Below are 9,010 nucleotides of genomic sequence, written 5' to 3'. Positions count from 1 at the left end.
TTATGACAAAGAAAAAAAATGACTAAAATTTAGAATTCTCAAAATTAATATATATAATAAGAGTATTTTAATCATTTTATATAATAGAAATATTGTAGTCATTTTTTATAAAAAACATAATATTAATTTAGACTAATTTAAAATTTGATTCACTATTTTTCAGTTAAATTAATTTGTCAGACCTAATTTTGACAAAAATAACACAATTTAAATAATTATATATGTTAAATTTTAATTATTAAAAAATATCTTTATAAAATAGACGTTTTATGGGAGCATTCCCTTTCTTATTATATACTAGTGCTTATAGAATTAAGCTTTCCGGCTGAGTATGTGGATGCCAAAGTTTGTTTGCCCTAGAGATTAAGTTATGTTATCTAGATTATTCTTTTTATCAATAATAAGTTTATCATTGTAATTATTTTTTAGTGAGAGTACATAAAAAGTACATAGCATATAAGATGTAATAACTCAACAAATATTTTTTTAAGAGGATTTTTCATTCTCTTCGATAATGAGAAGAATCTATTCTTGTTCATCAAACCATCAACATTCACAGCTTGAATAGTTTAGGATATGAGATTTTCTTCATGGTGCGGTGAGTGTGGAGAGCAACCAAGCTGTGAATCCAATTAAAAAAAAAGTTGTGAAGTGAGATTCCATCCAATTTTGTCATTTTCTTTCTATCCCTAATTTTTCTTTCGACATTTTATTTCCCCATTTTTACCTATTCTTTCAAACACATCCAATAGTGCTTGATAAGAGGCTATTTCGCAAGATTATTTCTTGATGAACATAGCTGTTCCGATCAACGAGTTGGAAAGGAGAAGATCTGACTCTGTGATTCATTGATTTCTCAAAATGGGCGAACATGGTAAACAGATCCTCCCATTGTAGATGTGGTGGAACTGCATTGGCTAACGTAGTCCTTACAAGCTTTTGTATGGTAACTTACGTGGCCTTTCATATTTAAGAGTATTTGGTTCTCTTGCATATGCTTCCACATTAACATCTTCAAGAACAAAATTAGACCCAATAGCCAGAAAAATAGCTTTTTTCGGTTTTAAATTAGGAACAAAGGGTTTTCAACTTATTGATTTAAAATCAAAGGAAATTTTCATATCGAAAAATATAACTTTTTATGAAACTCATTTTCCATTTTTACATTCCTCTCCTGTATCCACTCCTACTCCATAATGGATTGATCTTTTTCAATATGATACACCATCAACACATCATTTGCAATCACCCACACATACCACACTCACAGATTCAAATAAACATTTCTCAAGCTCAATGCACTCACCAATTTCTTTACACACCATTGCACCCATTACCACAACACACACTAACAATGCACCTGCATCACAACACTCTAACATCACACATGACTGCATTACTAGAAAATCTAAAAGAGTCAAGCAACTTTGCCAACTCTAACTCTTTATATCCTATCTCACAACACTTGTCATATGATAAACTAACCCCAAAATATAAGTTATTTTCTCTAGCCATCACCTCAAATCAAGAACCTGGCACTTATGAGGAAGCGACTGCACATGAATGTTAGAAAAAGGTAATACAAGATGAATTGACAGCTCTAGATCAGAACAGAATTTGGTGTCTCACTGATCTCCCAAAAAGACAAGAAGGCTGTAGGTTGCAAATGGGTTTTTCGGGTAAAATTCAATTCCAATGGCACCATAGAGAGGCACAAAGCGAGGCTAGTTGCAAAAGGATTTACTCAAGTGCAAGGAGTAGATTATGGTGATACTTTTAGTCCAGTTGTCAAAATGACTACCCTACGAGTAATGTTAGCATTAGCAGCGACAAAGAAATGACATTTGAAATAGCTGGACGTCAACACTGCCTTCCTTCATGGAGATTTGGACAAGGAATTTTATATGAAGATACCACCCGATTTGGTTGTGTCACAACCAGGTTTGCTTTGTAAATTGCAAAAGTCTCTATATGGGCTTAAGCAAGCAAGCAGGCAATAGAACATTAAACTCACTCAGACTCTTGTGGATGCTGGTTATAAGCAGTTTTTTTATGATCATTCATTCTTCGTCAAGAAACAATCTAAAAGCTTCACTACCATTATAGTATATGTTGATGTTTTGGTTTTAACCGGGAATGACATTGGCGAAATCAATTCCATCAAGCAAAATTTGGATGACAAATTCAAAATAAAGGATCTTGGTGATCTCAAATACTTCTTAGGAATGGAAGTAGCACGCTCTAACTCTGGAATTCACATTATCAGCGGAAGTACACCGTGGACCTTCTCAGGAATTTTGGTTATCTAGATTGCAAGCCCCTCTCTACCCCATTTGATTATAGTCAGAAACTCTCAAAGGAATCAGGTACCATTTTAACAGACAACACTGTTTACAGACCGCTCATCGGCCGAGTCCTTTACCTCACAAGCATTAGACTCGATATCTCTTATGCTGTGGGACGTTTGAGCCAATTTTTATACTGTGCAACCACTTCTCACCTACAGGCTATTTTTCGCGTACTCCGATATTTAAAAGGCCGACCACTAGTCTCTTTTTCTCCTCTACTTCTAATCTGCATCTCACTGGATTTGCCGGCGCTGACTGGGCTACCTGTGCCGATACTCGTCGCTCCATTTCCAGTTATTGCTTCATGCTTGGGAACTCTCTCATTAGCTGGAAGAATAAGAAGCAAACCACAGTTGTCAAATCCTCTGCAGAAGCTGAGTATAGGTCTTTTGCTGTTGCCACTTGTGAAGCTAGTTGGTTGTTTTTTGTAATGAATTTCATTGATTTGCCGCTTCAAAAGTCTATCACTCTATTTTGTTACAACCAGTCCGCCATTCACATTTCCAATAATCCAATCTTTCATGAAAGAACTAAAAACATTGAAGTGGACTGCCACGTTGTTCGTGAGAAACATTTGTCTGGTCTCATTCATCTTATGTCAGTTCGTTCTAAAGATCAACGTACTGATTTTCTTACTAAAGATCTATTATGTCCTTTTCTTGCTAATGTTTCCAAGCTAGAATTGTTAGATTCATACAATTCTAGCTTGCAGAAGAGTGTTACCTGGATTATTTTTTTATCAACAAATATTTTTCTAAGAGGATTTTTTATTTTCTTCAATAATAAAAAAAAACTTATTTTTCTCTCTCTTAATCTTTTTTTGTTCATCAAACCATCAACATAACAATTTAAATAGATTAAAACATGAGATTTTCTTCAAGTTATACCATATTCTATTTATTCGAGTCAAATCTTTTTGAATATCAGACTAACTAGTTAATCGGATGACTCAAGTTATATTTAAAAATTTTGACAAGTATACAAAGCCATATGATAAATAAAATAATATAATGAAAAAATGGTTAGAAAGTGTGTTTTCTTAACGAGTTTGGGTGTATCCTTAACTTCATTTTTCAGCCTTCAAAATTTGTTTTCTCGACAGAAATATTGTTACCAAAACTAATTAATATGGATGTGCATTTGGATGATAGGGTACAAGCAGATAGAACCGAACAATGGTAAACAGAAAATTAACCAACCAATTGAAGCTTATAGAAAAAAAGAAATCAAGGTTTACATATTGTACATTCTTGAGTTTTAACTATTAAATTTCTATTACAACTTTCTTTTAAGATTACACCTTTTTTTCTTTTTAAATTCTAAATTGATTTTCTAATTCCTAAGAACAAAGTAACTTTAAAAATGATGAGGTTTTACAAAATTGTCGTCCAATTTTATTGGATATCTATAATAGGTTTTTTTCACTCTCTTCACTTATTGTTAACTAATTGCATGTATTATAAAATTTTTCAACGTCGCTAATTCTGTCACTTCATTCGATAAGTATATAAAAGTTAGTTGTGCAAAACTAAATACAATAGATCCATCTTAATCAAATGTAATTTTACCATTATAATGAATTGATAATAATGATATTCTAGACATTACAAAAAATATAGTAAAAAATTAGTATAAAAGAGAAACGGTAAATGTAAATGTGAATGAAGAGAACTCAAATTTATATTATAAATTGGAGAAAATTTGCCATGCAGTGGGCGAACTTTATAAAAATAGACAGGTTCGCTATTAAGTGAGAGAACTTGCTTCAACCTAAAAAAAAATGTATTTCGAAAAATAGAGATGAAATAATTTATTTTAAAAAATAAATATTTTTTTTAATTTATGTTTGATATAGTAATGATGCCACGTAAAAAAGGTTTGTTTTTTTTGTTCATACACGTGGGAAGCTTACGTTCTTCTGTAAAATAAAACCCACAAACAAATGTTTTTTTTTTCAAAAAAATAAAAAATAAAAAAACAAATGGAACTTGTGAATGAGAGTCCTATTTCTATCCATCAAAATGTCTGATTTTTGTGACCAAGTAATAAAATGCGAAACTGGAAATATAATCTTTTGCTTATCTACAACTTTAAAGAACCTTATGAAACAGATATGCTATGAATAACACCGTGCCGTATCTCATCATTATTTGTTAAATTATTTAAAGAAACTGAATGTGAAGATAATATACATCATTTCTATTTTCGGAATTGTAAAGGGTGGCCGGAAGAAGTTCCCAAGTGGAAATCATATAAACGAGAAGACTCATAAGAATATTTTTTTATATATATTGCATATTCTTTTGGGGTGCTGGTTTTTCTTTTCGGCCATGTGAGGTTTTAAGTTTAACTAGCTTGTGAACCCATCAAACTAATTACTTTCCTAAGTTGATGAAAAGATATCCCCAACATTTTATTGGGCCTTTATTTTCCTCTTGAAACATTTCATTGGGCCTTATATCCTAAACTATATCACAAAAGTTAGAGATGACTTTTTTTTCTTTTGTATTAATTGATATGAAGATTTAAATTTTACTTTGTACAGACTTTTAAATAAAATTTAGATTTATAATAAATTAATTAATGACTTGTCAAATTAAAAAATATTATGAATAACAAAAAAATTACGCTTACCTTTTACTCTATTGAATACGTTTAAATTTATTCTCAAGAACTTTAGAGTAATTTATGATTATCTTTTAAATACTTGATATCTGTTAAATACTCAATGTCATATGAAATATGAGATTATTTTAATTTTTTTTAACACATTGATTTCATGCTTCTTATATTCATAATTATTTTTTTAATGTAATTTTAATACATATTAAAATGAGTGATTACAATTGCAAATAAAGCACAGACTAAATGTCTTTAAGAAAATATATAAAATATTATTTTTGCTGCAACGTATTATGTCAGATGAATAATAAATATTTATGATGCAATTTTCTAAATCATCTAATACCAGTATATATTATGATTTGTGAATTATGAGTATATGATGATAATATGACCCAAAATGGTCTTATATCACGGCAAATGTTGGCTTATATCACCCCAAATTGTCTCGTGTTGCTTCACACAGGAACAGGTCATAAGAGGGGGGGAGGGGGAAATCAACTTTTGAACAAACAGGTAAACATGTAATTTAGTATAGAAATTGTTGGATGAAGAGGAGTGTTTGAGATACAAATATTATAAAGTATTATTTTAGTATTTAATTTTCGTTTTTTTAATTTTTTAAATATTCTATTTTAGTTTTAAAAAGTTTTAAACGTTATTATTTTGGCCTCTCATATTAAGATTTAATATTTCAAATGTTCTATTTCAGTCTTAAAATATTTTAAATAAATTTAATATTGTTTAATAGTTAAATTTGACATGATAAATAATTAATATATTTAAAAATTAATATAACATTCGATTTTAATAAAAAGAATAAAATCGACCCACTAATAATTATTAATTAAAAATTTTTTTATTAATTATTAGTCAAATTCTTTTTGGATAAACTATGGGATTTGTCCCAGAAAATTACATAAAAAGTCAAGCTATGGATGCAGTTGTCCCTTTTATAATCGTAAATTCTTAATTACTCCAAAAGTCAATAGGCCTTTTTTAGATATTTGAGTTAAATTTAATAGTAGAATAATATTAAATTTTTTTAAGATTAAAATAAAATATTTAAAATAATAAAAATTAAATTAAAATTTAACTCTTGCACACAGATCATTTTAATGTGTTTCATTTATCATCATGAATAAGCCACAATTATTTTCACTTGTAAACTTACACTCGCTCGGCATTTTACATCATTTTGTTTTAGTTAATTTGCTGGTGCGATTTGCCTAAGTGGAGCCATTTTTAGAATGAAAATGATTGTATAAATGTTTGCTCGGTATATGATATGAAAACATAAAATAATATTATAAACTTGTTATAATGGTTAATTTTTTTTATATCGATTAAATATATGTGTAATATATTGTTATTAGAAGATTACGTATTTTTTTTATATGGTGTTTTATTTAAATCAAATAGTCTAATTTTAGCATTAATTTTTTTTTATTTTTAAAATTATAAATCGGACCGTTGAATTTGTGATTGTTTATTTAAAAAATAAAACAAATTGAAGGTATCAATTTGTAGCTCCTATAACAATGTCAAATACTTCTCTTCTCACATCATCTGAAATACACTCTTCTCTCTCACACACAAAAAAAAAAACGTATTATAATTATATTCATAACTTCAAGGGAAAGCATTGAAAATATAGGGTGTTTGGTTAAGTGCATTTAAGTTTTTTAAAAGTTGTTTTTTTGTGTTTAGTAATTTTTTTTTTTTGCTTTGAATGCAGACATAATTTTTCAGAAATAAAAAGTTATTTCTGCATTCACTTAACGTAGTGTTTTATATTTAATTTTTTTTAGTTTTTATTTTTCTAACAGTTTTTTTATAAGAATTATTAGATTTATCTTACTCATTTATAACGTAAATATTTCATTTTTCTATTATTTTTAATATTTTTTTGTATTTTAAATTTTATTTTTTATTAAATTTTTTATTATAATTTTTTTATAATATAAATTATTAATCCTATTAAAAAGGATAAAAATAAATAAAAAACTGACCATATATAACAATAGAATTATAAATAATAAAAATTTGTAGTCCAAACTAATATTAAATAAAAGAATAAATACTAAAAAATATCAAATATTTTTTATTTAATATAAAAAATTAAATATACTTAAAAAATAATATTATAACTTAATATTATATTTTTTTAAATAATTTTTTATTTAAAAATAATTTAAATTAATATTATCAAAATAGTATTCATTTTATCAAAATTAATTTTAATATAGAATTATCAAACATAATTTATGTTGACACAAACTCACTTTTATCCAAAATCAATTTTATACGATAATTTTTATTCAAAATTTAATTTGACAAATACTAATCTAAACACACATTATAATTTAGAGTAAATAGTCATTTATGACCATGAAAGATTCAAGCGCTGATAAAACTAACCATGAATAATTTAAATAAGTGTTGTACCTATGAATGATTATATCTGTTTGACCGTTCTAACCAAACGTTAGTCTATGAGTAGTTCCGTTAATTTTTAATCCAATGTGGTTGTTAGTTAGTAATATCATCCAAATCTTTCTTTCTCTTGGAAGACTATATTGTTCTTTTGCTCATCTTTTTTTTTTTTTTTCATTGAAACCCTAAGCTCCAATTTATAAAAGTGAAATTAGACAAATTTAGAGAGACCATAGATAGGTTCGAAGAAAAAATGTCAAGCATCCAATGATAAATTCACCAACATCGAATGCGAGTTTCAATGTAGCCAGAAATTCATTTGCGAAGAAAAAGAAAGAGAAAAAGGTCAATAGAGGTGCTTTTGCGGGTTGAATGTGGTTTTGATGGAATCTAGTACATTGATAAATTCTAAAAGAAGTTTCATTCGTTGTCCATTATGAAAAATAAAGTTGGGTAGCATTTAGGAACATTTTGACTGATATCAACGAATTGGATCAAAACTTTTCATTCTACCCAATCAGGTAACACATCGTATACTAACTTCTTATGCAACCAGTGACATGTTCTTATCTCATGTTATGGTGTGCATTCTGTTACAACAAAATTCTGAATTTTCTAAATGCATTGTTGAACTTTCTGATGATGTTGGTGTCGGCTTTATAGTTGGCCATAGTAATCAACCTCCAACCACTTATGAGTTGGAGGTCTGTTAATTTTTCTGCTCAAGAAGAAATTAGGAATATGAGGTTTTGGATTTGTCAATGTGTCAGATTCCATTAACACCACATTTAACCTATAAAAGCACCTCCCATAGACCTTCTCCTCTTTTTTTCTCTTCGCAAGTGAGTTACACTGAAACTCGCATTTAATGCTGGTGAATTCATCATTGGATGCTTAATATTCTCTCTTTGAAGCTATCTATGGTCTTTCTCTAAATTTGTCTAATTTCACCTTTACAAATTGGGACTTAGGATTTCGATGAGAAGAAGAAGATGAGCAAAAGAAATGTTTGGATGATATTACTAACCAACAGTCACGTAGGATTAAAAATTAATGGAGCTATTCATAGACTAATGTTTGGTTAGAACTGTCAAACGGATATAATCATTCATGGGCACAACGCTTATTTAAATTATTCATAATCAGTTTTGTTAGCGTATGAATCTTTCATGATCAAAAATGGCTATTTACTTCTATAATTTATATGAAAATTCGAACCCACAATCTCTTAAATAAGTATAAAAAAATTATGTCATTTAAATTATAACTCATTCACATTTTAGATTTCTGTTCAATAAGCAATATAATGAACAATGATATTTGGTACTCATTAACCGCCTTATTAAAGCTAAAGCATAAAGTTCATCTCATAAATAGTTTCTCAATTAGTTATTATTTATTACTCTATCTATCAATATATAAATAATTATAAATTTATTTTAATTATTTGTAGAAAAAAAGAGTAAATTGTCAATGAATTATAACTCAAATAGTATAATCTTTTCATATTTATTTAAGAGGTTACGAGTTCAAATTTCTCTATCTTTAATTAAAAACAAAAAATAAAAAAATGAGTAAATTAGTTTTTTTAGTTACAAGTTTGA

Source organism: Arachis duranensis, chromosome 3, assembly GCF_000817695.3.
Source record: "Arachis duranensis cultivar V14167 chromosome 3, aradu.V14167.gnm2.J7QH, whole genome shotgun sequence".
Classification (NCBI taxonomy): domain Eukaryota; kingdom Viridiplantae; phylum Streptophyta; class Magnoliopsida; order Fabales; family Fabaceae; genus Arachis; species Arachis duranensis.
The sequence above is the reverse complement of the archived record's forward strand: the minus strand, read 5'-3'. Positions refer to the sequence as shown.